This window comes from Protopterus annectens, chromosome 9.part0 (assembly GCF_019279795.1).
Source record: "Protopterus annectens isolate FY-2018-M chromosome 9.part0, PAN1.0, whole genome shotgun sequence".
Classification (NCBI taxonomy): Eukaryota; Metazoa; Chordata; order Ceratodontiformes; family Protopteridae; genus Protopterus; species Protopterus annectens.
Window position 1 is genome coordinate 1825476259 of NC_056743.1, and position 14040 is coordinate 1825490298.

Sequence of the window (14040 nt, forward strand, 5' to 3'; positions counted from 1 at the left end):
ATGTCTAGGACAGATGAAGCACTAGAGCAGCTGGGTGGGGCTAAGTATCTTACCACCATTGATCTTAGCAAGGGTTACTGGCAGGTGTCCTTGACTCCCAGTGTTAGAGAGAAGTCAACCTTTGTGATTCGTTTTGGCTTGTATGAGTTCACAAAGATGCCCTTTGGGATGAAAAATGCTCCAGTGACTTTCCAGAGGATAGTAGATCATATCCTAGCAAGAGCAGGAGATTTTTCTCTTGCTTACCTAGATGATATTGCCATCTACAGCCATTCCTGGAAAGAGCACCTTCAGCATATCAGGGATGTGATGGGCAGACTACAGAGGGCAGGGATGACCATTAAGCCCATCAAATGTCAGGTGGGTATGGCAGAGGTCTCCTACCTGGGACATAGAGTGGGGAGTGGTAAAATCATTCTAGAACCTGCTAAAGTGGAAGCCATTCAGGCATGGCCTGCACCTGTTACCAAAAAGCAGGTGAGGGCATTTTTAGGGACAGCAAGGTACTACTAAAAGTTCATCCCCAGTTATCGTACCATAGGTGCTCCCCTCACAGACCTGAGAAGAAAAACTGGCCAGATAAGGTAGTGTGGACCCCAGAATGTGAGCAGGCATTCCAGAAGCTTAAACAAGCTTTGGGAGGACCCCCTGTGTTAGTCAGTCCAGATTACAGCAAAGAATTTGTTGTGCAGGTGGATGCTTCAAACCATGGGGTGTGGGCTGTACTCAGCCAGATTTCTTCAGAGAGAGAAGAGAGTCCATTGGTTTATCTCAGTCGTAGGCTTCAACCCAGGGAAGAATGCTATGCATCTGTAGAAAAAAAATGTCTAGTCATAGTGTGGGCACTGCAGAAACTTCAGCCTTATCTGTATGGAAGAAAATTCACTGTAGTTACAGACCACAAGCCCCTAACATGGTTACATCTTGCCAGCCAGGAAAATCCCAAGTTACTCAGGTGGAGCCTAGGTTTGCAAGCATATGATATGTCAGTGTAGCACCACAGTGGGATTAGCAATGGCAATGCAGATAGGCTCTCAAGACAGGGAATAGGGTAAGGTATACCCAGATAGACTCAACCCTCTCAAGCAATGTTTCTTAAGGGACACTTGAAAAACTAGCTTGAGTTCTTGGGGAGGTGGAGAAATGTTAAAAACTGAGGGGCTGCCAGCCAAGCCAGATAGAATTTTGTAGATAATTCTGTGTCATTGTAAATATTAATACAATCCATAGGCTTGTTTTACAAATGTAAAGAGAACTATATGTAGGATTAAACTATATATTGTACTGAGCTTCAAAAATGTAACCACAGTGCATTCTGCTGGAAGAAAGCTGTTAAGTAAAGAATTTTACAATTGTGTTTGATCTCAAGCTCGGAGACAGGATGTCTGGGCTAGGACATTCTTTCTATTCTTTTAAGACAGAGATAATACTAGATTTTACTTGTAAAGTGTCCTTTATTGCTGTGGCTTCCTGGCAGGTGCAAGATTACAAAGAGATGTTAAATTCTGAGTTCTGTGAGCCTGGAAAACTTCAGCAGAGGTGTCAAGAATGATGTAATGTGAAATGACTCAGGAGTACTGTGTATTATCAATTTAAGGGTTATCTCAGAAAGAAAGAAGAGCATTTTGTATCTTGTGTTGGATCTACTAAGAACATCTACTCACCAGCACTTGCTTGCTCTGTATGTACAGTGGATATAAAAAGTGCACACACCCCTGTTGAAATGACAGGTTTTTGTGATATAAAAAAAGAGACCACAATAAATCATTTCAAAACTATTCCCACCTTTAATGTGACCTATAACATGTACAATTCAATTGAAAAACAAACAAATCTGTTAGGGGAAAATATGGAAAATAAAAAATGTACAATAAGCTAGTTGCATAAGCGTGAACACCCTTAAAGTAATACTTTGCTGAAGCACCTTTTGATTTAATTACAGCTTTCAGTCTTCTTGGGTAGACAACGGTCATCAATGAAAGAGATTCTGATTAACCCCAAATAACATTCAGCTGTCCTAGTAGGATTTTCTGACATTTACTCAGTTGCCTGCTAGAGCAAAAGCCATGGTTCGCAGAGCACTTAGAAAGCATCAAAGGTATCTCATTGTTGAAAGGTATCAGTCAGGAGAAGGGTACAAAAAACATGTCCACAGCATTGGATATACCATGGAACACAGTGAATACAGTTATCAAAAAGTGGAGAAAATATGGGACAACAGTGACGTTGCAAAGAACTGGACATCCCTCCAAAATTGATGAAAAGACAAGATGAAAACTGGTCAGGGAGGCTGGCAAGAGGCCTACAGCAACACTGAAGGAGCTGCAGGAATTTCTGGCAAGTACTGGTTGTGTACATGTGACAACAATCTGTCATATTCTCCATATGTCTGAGCTATGGAGTATGGTTGGAAGAAGGAAGCCTTTTCGCACAAAGAAAAACATCCAGGCCTGGCTAAAATCTGCAAAACAACACATCAAATCTCCCAAAAGTGTGTGGAAAAATAGGTTATGGTCTAATGAGAGCAAGGTTGAACTTTCTGGACACAATTCTAAAAGGTACGTTTGGCGCAAAAACAACACTTCACATCATCTAAAGAGCACCATCCCCACGGTGAAACATGGTGGTGGCAGTGTCATGCTTTGTGGTTGCTTTTCATAGGCTGGAACTAGGGCTTTAGTCAAGGTGGAGGGAATTATGAACAGTCCCACATACCAGTCACTTTTGGCCCAAAACCTTCAGACACCTGCTAAAAACCTGAAGATGAAGAGGAATTTCACCTTTCAACATGACAATGACCCACAGCATACATCCAAATCAACAAAAGAATGGCTTCACCAGAAGACAATTAAAGTTTTGCAATGGCCCAGCCAGAGCCCAGACCTAAATCCAATAGAAAATCTGTGGGGTGACCTGAAGAGGCCAGTGCACAAGAGATACCCTTGCAATCTGACAGATTTGGAGGGCTTTTGCAAGGAAGAGTGGGCAAATATTGCCAAGTCAAGATGTGCCATGCTGATCTACTTCTACCCAAGAAGACTGAATGATATAATTAAATCAGAAGGTGCTTCAACAAAGAATTAGTGTAAGGGTGTGCACACTTATCCAATCAGCTTATTGTACATATTCTATTTGTTATATTTTGCCCCTAATAGACTTTTTTATTTCAATTGAATTGTACAGGTTATAGGTCACATTAAAGGTGGGAAAGTTTTGAAATGATTTACGGTGGTCTCATTTTATATATCACAAAAAAAACGAGCATTTTAATGGGTGCATACACTTTTTATATCCATTGTAAGTAGTATTTAGAACAGTGATTTCTCTGAGTTTTAGGAATATAGCCAGATTAGTTCAGCTGTTTTCTATATTTATGTCAGACTATCCTACAATATTGTTTTAAAGTATTTCCTGTGATTTCTGAACTCTGTAATGTCATTATGTTGAAGTAATAAGTATTGTCTTGTGTCTTTATAATTTATTATTAAATAGTTTTAAACCTTTCAACTATGGCTGTTTTGTGTAGAGATAATTTCAACTCTAGAGTACTTGTGTATATTTGTGATACTATATAAGCCACTCCAATAGCCTTAACAGTTCTGGTCACACTTACTATTTGGATAACAGTAATACTGCACAGTCGAATTGGACACCCTTTGATAAGGGCATTTATAGTAGCTGATAGTAGTGGTTGGTGGGAGTCACTACTACCTTATAGCCTGGGCAGAAAGGGGGCATAGCCAGAAAACCTGTGCCAGGGAGTGTTTGTATATAAATCAAATCTCAAAGTGTGTGTTTGCTACTTGGGCAGGGACATGAAGCACTGGTTGAACAGAGAGGGTGCTGGAGAGTTTGGTTTGACAACTAGGCTGCAATCTGAACCCTATAGCTGTGCCAGTGAAGAGTCTTATTGTGGATCTGGAGAGAAAGGGAGAAACCAGCTCCAGACTGACTGTGATCTCTGTGTGCTCTTGATAGGAATTGTACTTTACTGTGTGTGTATTTGTTATCCTACCAATGTGCACAACCCTCACTAGTGCTAGTGGTGAGGACTGAGGCTCCTTGATTACTGGGCCAGTGCACAGACATCACACCTTCAGTCCTATCTACTCTCACTTGTGAGAAAGACCCCACCAATATCCTTAAACTCTTCCACTTACGGTAGCCACTCCTGCTCAACTTTGGGGTAAATCCCCCCTTTCTGGCACAGGATCATGACTTCTGCTTTGAGTATTCTGATATTCCCTCAGTCTGCTTATTACAGCTGTATTTTGGGGAGGTTCTCCTTTCTCCAACATTGTGCAGTCATGGAGTTGATATATATAAGTTTGAATTATGGAGTGTGCTTACATCCTACAGGGAGTTGCATGGGGGTGGGGTGCTTGTTCTCTTATAAAAACATTTTTTTTTCAATTGTGCCATTGCTTTAAATGACAAGGACATGTATCAGATTGTCATGATTTCTCAACTGATGTTTGAGAGATCACATTTTAATGTCCCAGACTGGAAGCACTTCACACCCAAAACTGAACCACTCCAGTGCATAATGGAAATCACTAACACTTGAGTTTAAGAAGGTGATACTACAAACACAAAGATGCATTCCTCACTTCTGCTAGTTGTATATTGTCCATACTGTGGTTACTTACTGATATTCTCTCCGTAAACATCATGGCCTGGGGGAAAGACAAGATTCTGCTCTTGTAGATTTCCATGTCTATATTGAAGGAATTTGACTCAACATAGAGAATTCAAGTTTAAAGTAATATGCCTCCCCCAGAACCTCAAATTGTTGACATTTCCAGTAAGATGTCTCTGGTCACATGGTCATCTGCCTTCTGCATGTACAAAAATCACATAAAGATTATGATGGCACCCTGTCCTGGACCTTGCAAGCCTGATCCATACTTATAGGTCCCACAGAGATAAAAATTTAAAATATAATGACATAAAATTCTGTTAATAATTTCATAGGTAAATACTAGGTTATCAGTATGCAGGCATTTACAAGCTTAGCCAATAACCAGCAGTCAGAATCAAACTTTGTTCATAGGTTCAGAGGTAGGTACTAGGCTATTGGCCATAGGGCCTATATAAGCCTAGCCAAAAAAGTACCCTGGCTTTCGCCACCCAAGAAAATTATTTTCCTGTGCTCCTGATGAGCAGAGCCACAGAGGTGATCCCCGGGGTGAATTTCCTATTTCCCATCCAATCATCAAGATTTTTCTTGAAGAGTGCTAATGAGGAGCTTTGTTTGATATAGATAGGTAGTTTGTTCCAGAGTATGGGAAGTCTGTGGGACAGGAATCTATCCCTCCAGCATGTACTGTTTATTGTAGTGACAAGGTTTAGGTCCCTAGAGCATGTAGCTCAGAGGGATTGGGATTTCTTTAAGTGGAGCATGTCCAACAGCTCTGGGTTTGACATAGCTTTGTATGTTAGGCAGAGATTGCCTCTGAGTAGGTGATATGCGATGGAGTAAAGCTGGAGTTTTTTGAGACGGTCCACGTAGGGCATCTGTTTGAAGCCAGTAATCCTCTTTGTGAGGTATTTCTGCGGCCTTTCCAGTTGTTGTAGATGTCTTGTGAGGTACATACCAAAAGGGGCATTTTACTCTATAATGGATCTAATGAGTGACAAATAGAGGGGAACAATTACCTCTTTTTTCCTGAATGAGAAACCTTTTGTGATGAGGTGTGCCACGTAGAAGGATTTCCTGACTACTGTGGCGATGTGATCAAAGGAGAGACTATTGTCCATCTGTGTCCCAAGATCACACTTTCAGATAAGTAGACTACCACCTATGTGGTAGCTCATGGGTACAGAGTTTTTACCAAAGGGGATGACAATGCACTTTTTGGCATTGAGCTTGAGGTCATGGCTTTGACACCAGGCATCTGTCTCCATGAGGCCATTTTGTAGGATGTCCACATCATTAGGAGTTTCGATTATGGCTCCTAGTTTGCAGTCATCTGCAAAATTTGTTAGCCAAAGACCTTCTGTAATAGCCTGTAATTCAGAAAAGTAGATACCAAACAAGAGAGGACTCAGGACTAAACCTTGTGGTACTCCACTTGTCACTGGTCTGAAGTTGGGTTTGGAGTCCACTACTTTCACAGTGTTCATTCTGTCAGTGAACCAGTTAGCAACCCATCTTGTGACATAGGGATTTATACCTAGTTTAATGAGTTTATCTATAATTCCAGAGGGGAGGATGGTGTCAAAAGACTTGGCGAGATCTAGATAGGCTGTGTGAACCACATTATCCTCCCTTATGGCTTTGGTGACTGCTTCAAAGAAGTCTATCAGGTTTAGGAGACATGATCTGCTTTTTACAAACCCAAACTGGGTGGGGTCCAGAGTTTGGAGATTGCCAATGTTTTTGTGTATAAGATCCATGGTGATACTTTCCATGGCCTTGCAGACCCGGCTTGTTAGGCTAATGGGGCAGTAGTTCCCATGGTCCATGGTAGCTCCCCCTTTGTCAAGTGGAATAGCTGTTGCTGTGCGCCATTCAGTGGGTACAAAGCCTGAGGTGAGGCTGTGACTGAACATGGTGCTTGGGTCGGGTGCCAGTTCATTCTGCAGTTCATGTAGAATGCAGTCTGGGATGTTGACAGGTCCCATAGATGCTGTGTTCTTGGCTTTTTAGAGTGTGTTTTTTACCTGTGCAGCCATGATTACAGGAACTTTGCATTCTTCCATTATAGAGATGGGCCCATTAGGGGATGAGAGGGGGGTAAAGTTAGCAATGAACCTATCTGCCAGGATGCTGGCAATATCAGTTGGTTCTGTATATTTAGTGTCATTGTGCTGTAACTCAGAGCAGATCTGAGTGTTGCCATTGAGATTCTTGACATAGCTATAGAATGCTTTGTGGGTGTCTGTAAACTCAGTGGTGATTTTGTTTTTGTAACTAGCTTTGGAGGATTTTATGAGGGATCTCAGCTTCTTACTGAGGCTGACCAGGGAGTTCCTCCAATCATGGGATTTTACTCTTTTTAGCAACAGTTTCTTTCTCCTGTTGTAGAATTTGTTTATGGCAGGGGACCAACAGATCCGCTTCCTTTATTTGGAGGATAGCTTCCTGGTTCTGTTAGGGATAGCATGATCCATGCACTCGTGAAAGTGCTTATAAAGTGCATTTGTGTAGGATTCTGCAGTCGTACCTCTATTGTCCATCTGCTTGGGTTTTGTGAAGTTTGCCACTTCTGTCTTAAGAAGTGTGAAGTTGGCTTTGGAGAAATTTTTTATGGTGGTTTCCCTAATGGGGGGTGGTGGCAGGATGTGGATGTCTAGGGTGATTAGCTTGTGGTCGGATCTGACCAACGAGGAATTGACCTCTGGTGTGGAACACCAGTCACCCATGTTGGTAATGACCAGGTCTAGGATATTGCTGCCCCTGGTGGGGGTGTGGATAAGTTGATCCAAGGCATTGGAAATTATAAATTCCAGAAACAGTTGAGCAAAAGAGTTGGTACATGAGTAGTTTTCCCAGTTAATGGTGGGGTAGTTGAAATTGCCCATTATTAGGGTGTTGTGTTGTACCCTACTATTTTTCAGTGTATCAGAAATGAGGAGTGGGAATCCTGGGGCATGATGGGGAATCTGTAGCAAGTTACAACTTGGATTGCGGTCTTGCCCGGAGTTAGTTGCACTTGGATAATCTTGGATGCATTATGCTGAGCAACTAGCATGGAGGTGTAGATATCCTTAATGAATATGGACACACCTACACCATTAGTGTTTTGGTCTAAGTTAGGTGGCCGAAAGGTGTGGTATGAATTATAGCCTGGTAATTCAAGGGTGCTCCTTGGAGCCTTGAACCAGGTCTCTGTCACTGCACAGATGTCGATGTTCTCCATTTTAAGGAATGCCTCGAGTGAATGCATTTTGAGGTTTAGACTTCTAGCATTGAGTAGCATTACCCTCAGATATTACTTGCTTGTACCTGTTAAGGTGGTGAATCTGTCATTTGAACTTTGCCCAAAAAGGCACTATTGGGGTGGCAAGATCCTTAGCCAGTATCCAGATTCCCAAGGGCAACAGGTGCAGGCCATCTCTGGAAAAGCAGCATGGTCTATTGATCATGTCATCCCAGGCAGACAGATACTGGATCTCCTTAGAATGAAACCAGAAGCTTAGCCAATTGTTGAAGTCAATCCATTTGTCCTTGTACTGTGGTATCATTCTGGGTGATGGCAGAATGCTACTTAGGGCTAGGGTCATATTTGCCTGGGCTACAGTATCAGAGAGCTCCTCTATGTCTCTTCTCATGTAGTCCAGGGAGGTACGTCTCAGGTCATTCACACGAACATGGACAATGACAAAGTCATATTTGTAATTGTTGTGGAGTGACCTGAGTGCATGCATTATGTGGCAGATCCTGGCACCCGACAGACAGCTGACAGTAATTTTCTCCCTGTTTAGCCTGGTGAGTGGAACATCAGTGTGCCTGACTATAGAGTCACCTATTACTAGAGTGTTGGGTACGTTGCTATGCCTTATGGGCTGTAGTTGAGTGGCACACTGAGTTTGTGGGCTATGTGTCATTTGGGTTGTGTTGGGGGGTAGAGATTGCTTGCGTTTCTGATTTGGAGTTCTCTGTTGCTTGAGCAGATTTTTATTGAGAGCCTCTGTGAATGTAGGTGTGTGTTTCATGTTTCTATGTGTGCGTTTTGGTGGTGTAGGTTTTGAGGGACTATGTGACGAGTGTGGTGTAGTGCAAGTGTTTACCTTCTCCTCTTGACTGTCTAGTCCAGTCTTGGGTGAAGAGAGCATTGCTTCCAGTTTGGCTATATAAGTGCATCTCTCACAGGTTGTAGTGTTGGGTGGTAGGAGGAGAAAGTTGTCTGTGTACATGAGGCAATTGCTGCATTGCCCCAAGCTGTCCAGATTCATCAGGTAGACAGGAGAAAACACTGGGAGATCACCCATAGACATGCCTGGATAGGTGCTATTTTATTAAGTACTAAAAATTGTTTTCCTCTAGACAATTGAGGAAAGTTGAGTGCTGTAGTAATTTGTAGCTTCTTTAGTGCTTACAATGAGTTCTGAACAAGTGCTGATCTCAAAGATACAGATTGTAGTGCTAAAACTAAAAAACTGGCTCGTTCTATGGGAAAATTTGAAGAGCAGACTTTATGGCAGCGGGAATAGTTTAACCCTAGCTATGCAGCGATGCATAAAGTGTATATATGTGTGAATATATATATATATATATATATATATATATATATATATATATATATATATATATATATATATATATATATATATATATATATATATATATATATATATATATATATTAATATAATAGTAGCAAATGAGAAAACTTGATTTAAACAAATTAACCAATTAACCAATAAAAAGCTAAAAATTGAGCCACATTCCAGCAGTCTTCGATCAGACAAGTTCTAACTGCACACTCCTGCCACTAGGGTGCAGGGGAACCTTCTCCAAAAAAAGATGGTCTGGATTAGTGCTCAGGTTGTACAAACAAAGCTAGATTCAGCAGGTCTGAATTTAATCTATGTTACAGCAAACAAAGCATACCAATTTCAGAAAGAAACAGTTCAAATAAGTAGGCACAATAAGCCTTTAACCAGAAACTCCCAGCTCAGAAAAGCAGAATCTGCCCTCTCCTCTCACAAGAGTGCAGACCACACCTTCTTAATGTAAAATAAGTGGTCCAAAGCCCAAGTGCTTAAACCAGAACTAATACACTTTTAGAATAACAGACAATAAGCTTTGAATCAGCAACTCCCATCTTAGAAGGATGTAAGCTTCCTGTCCTGCCACAACAGTGCAGACCACAAAACTTAATGTAAAACAAACTTAATGTAAAACAACTGCTCTGAAGCCCAAGTGCTTCAATCATAGGCTTAGAATAACAGTTACAATTTAATCAGGCTACTAACAAGCAGTAATACATGCAGCAGAAGAAATGCAATTAAGTACTTTTAAGAACAAGCAGCAAAAGCAAAATAAAGTAATAAAGTAGAAAGAAACACAAATACAGTAAAAGCAGATGAATAAAGTGCAATTTTTTTATATAGCAATAGAAAATGAGCAAACTGATTTAAACAAATTACCCAATTAACCAGTAAAAAAGCTCAAAACGGAGCCCTGTTCCAGCAGTCTTCAATTAGACAAGTTTTAACTGAACACTCCTTCCACTAGGGTGCAGGCACAATAACCCTTTAACCAGAAATTCCCAGCTCAGAAGGGCAGAATCTAGCCTCTCCACCCACAAGAATGCAGACCACAAACCTTCTTAATGAAAAATAACTGGCCTGCAGCCCAAGTGCTTTAACCAGAACTAATACACTTTTAGAATAACAGACACTGAGCCTTCAATCAGCAATTACCAGCTTAGAAGGATCTAAGCTACCTGTCCTGCCACAACAGTGCAGACCACAAACCTTCTTAATGTAAAACATCTGGTCTGGAGCCCAAGTGCTTAAACCAAAAGGCTTAAATAACAGTTACAATTTAATCTGGCTACTACCAAGTAGTAATAAATGGAGCAGAATAAATACAATTTAGTACTTTGTTTTTGAGGGAAAGACCTTAACCATTATGCTAACCCTCCTCTGAGGTAAAACATTTTGGCAGTGTTTTGCTCACTGTTCCTCATAATGTAGGAGTGTATAGCCCTCCACAGCCCCATTGCAATTCAGGTATTTTGTTTTCATGATTTTCATCTCATGAACATGAAATTCAGTGACATGGCCATTTTAGAATTAAAAGGACACCCACCGAAAGAGGCAATATACTCAAAAAAAGCAACATGAGTGCTGATTACTGTGGAATAATTGCATCCCTGGATCTGGATGTAATACCTTTATATAGAAGCCGTGCAATGAAAACAGACTTCATAGCAACAATGGATACATAGTGGTCCAATGATATTTCATTGTTGACAGGTTCCCAGATCCCTAATGATGGGATCGATTTTCATGGGTGTATAGTCAATGCCATAGTTACAAGAGGAGTCATGCTCACCAAAGGTATGATTATACACTTGCATTTTCTTTAAGTCCATGTTTTTGACACTAGTTATTTATTTGGGGCAGGCCATCTTGGAGGAATGTGATGTCCTCTGAGGAGTTTATGATGGTACCAAGTTTGCAGTCTTTGGCAAATTTTGTCAGCTCAATTACAAAGTAACAGTTCTTTGATACTATGTATTACTTTAATGTTGCAATGATTGATATCTTGAGAATTGAGAACACACTAGTTACTTGTACACTGAGAATTGACAGCTTTTCATATCAAAAGAGTTTGTAACTTAATAATGAAATATATCGCTGATATTGAAGTAATTATTAGGGGAACTTGGTTATTTATTTATTTCTTTGTCTTTATTTACTGGGAAAGTCCAACTGGATAACCATTTTCAGTGGAGGCCCAGGGAGAAAAGCTTCACTGGCTTACATTGCATTATAATAAGTTCCAGTTGAACACAGAGTAGTTACATTTCTATTTGCATTTATACACATACAGTAGTTACATTTCTACATTCTAAGATTTTACAGAGGTAGAAGATACTAAACAGAAAACCCACATGCAACTTATTAGATTGCACAGGCAGCAGTTATCTATAAACATTGTTTTGTCATTTCAGTGAGACATTGAGAATATTCTGTTTAAGGAGAGTATTGTATGGTGAACACAAAGTCTTAACCTGGTGATGAGCATGTGCAGGAAAAGGACTGGTTAATATGGTGTTTAAGAAGTAGTTTAAAAATATTGATCTTGTCAGAGTGTTTTATTTGTGTGGGGATTCTATTCCAGAGGTTAGCAATGAATTGTGAGTATAGCAAGTCTCCTGCAACATTATTTGACTTATTTGTAAGTAATAATAATTTGTTACTAGAATGGAAGTCCCTTGCTGGACAGTAGGACAGTAATAAGATTTGTTGTGCAGGGCATTTTTCTGGATGATGAATGACTGTGTGCTGTAGTTAGTTGTGAATATGTTAGGTAGTTCATAGGTCCAGAGGTGTGTACTAGGCTAATGGCCCTGGGGCCTTTACAAGCCTAGCCATAGGATTACCTGGCATTGTGCCATTGTGTAGTTTAAGACAGTTTAATTTTTAATTACTTTAAGCTCTGACAATGGTGGGCCCTTTTAAGAAGACTGGTGGAAAGTTTTGCCATTTTATTGTAGAAGGAAGCCAGTTTCTTTCCTTGAGTATCATTTACATTTGTTAGGATAGGAGCAGTGTATAAGAGAGTTGACAATAAGAAGGTGGGGACTAGAGTTTTTCTTATAGTATCTGTAAGGACTCCACTGATTTTTAATTTTTTTTATTTAACATTTGTTTACCGGGAATGTCTGACTTAGAACAAAACCAATTTTCAGTGGAGGGCTGGAGAGAAACACTCCAGATACATGTCTTTGTAAAGTGGAAGGAAATCGGAGCACCCAGAGGAAACCCACATAAACACAGGGAGGACAAGCAGACTCTGCACAGAAGGCATCCCAGCCGAGAATTGCACCAGAGAACCTCTTGCTATGAGGTGACAATGCAACCGCTGCACCATTGATCCTTTAAATGGAGGCTAGTTTCTGGTCTATAGATTTAATGTTGTGCAGTATACGCTGGCCATTTTTGAGACTGTCATCTAGGACCATACCGTATGAGAAGAGAACAGTTTTAGAAAAAAAGTTGTAGACGTTCATTCTATCATACAGTAATATATTATTTGTTGTAGAGTTAGGGATGTTCTCCTCCTCCAATGTTGTTTTAGTGGTAATGTATAACAATTTATCATTCATCTTTGACATGAAAATTATATATAACAAAAGTTCAGTTTCAGGCATTAATGATTAGCATGTGTTTCCTATAAAATGCAATAACAATAAACTGAAAAACAACACTTATCGTTCCCTAGTAATTGCTGTTGTTTACCTCTCAGTGGTGTTTTAGAAATTCTTGCTGGTACAGTATTATAATTGCAGTTATTATTGTACTGAAAGTTACTAGTCTGTCATTCCCATAGAAGTGCACACTGAGTGTCGAATTCTTACTGTTATTACTGTATTGATGCTTCTACTGAGTATTAAATTGGCATCACATGCACAGTTATTACTGTCCTGATAATAAAGGCTGACACCATAACCACCATTCTGTACAAGCTAGACATTAATAAATACATGGAAATAACCGTTACCAGTGTCCTGACAATTCTTGTCATTTACTGATTCACTATAGATTACTCTTCATGCTGTCAAAAAAACTTAGTGTACTGAATAAACCTGCTATGACAATAAAGGTTTATTACTCTAGAAAGATTTATTACTGCTGTCTCTTTAACATTTAAAGTACACTGAGAATTATTGCTACTGTCACATATTGTAAAACTAAGATCAAAAAATGTTGCTGTACTTAATTTGAGCATAAGCTCCATGGTCTCAGCTGCCCAGTGTTGCTTTTCAATCTCTCATATTCTGTTCTGTTGTTGAATCACATACATCCATAGCATATTCAAAAAAAGTGCTAGTTAACTTGTAGAAATGCTGTACTTTCAGCATGATTTTTTATTACGCTGTAGTGTAGTTAACAAGATATAAAAAGCACCTAAATCTATATCCTAGGTTTCTAGCTTAATGTTATATAGCTTGCAAAAATAAAGGAATGTGTGTCTTTCTCTGATGAATAAAGCTGTACATAATTTGGATAATTTACTTTTGGTGTTTAGACTACTGTTTCAGTTTCTTAACCTATTAATTTGCATCCAGGTAGGTATTAATGCTGCACGATGCTTTCACAGTTCCGTTATGGTTACGGATTACTTTGTTATTGCCTTACTTATCGTTTCCTTTTGTGTTTCCATTGTGGTTTCTATTTACTTTACAATAGGTTTGTAGCACTAAAGAAATAACCCATCATCTTTGATTAGTGAAAGTGATGAGTTTATAGGTAAAGTAATAAACTAGTTGCTTTTTAGACCATTTTATATTTAGTTTAACATCCCTTAGTAAGGATCAAACACTGCACCTCTTGTTTGAGAGGAAAACACCTTAAC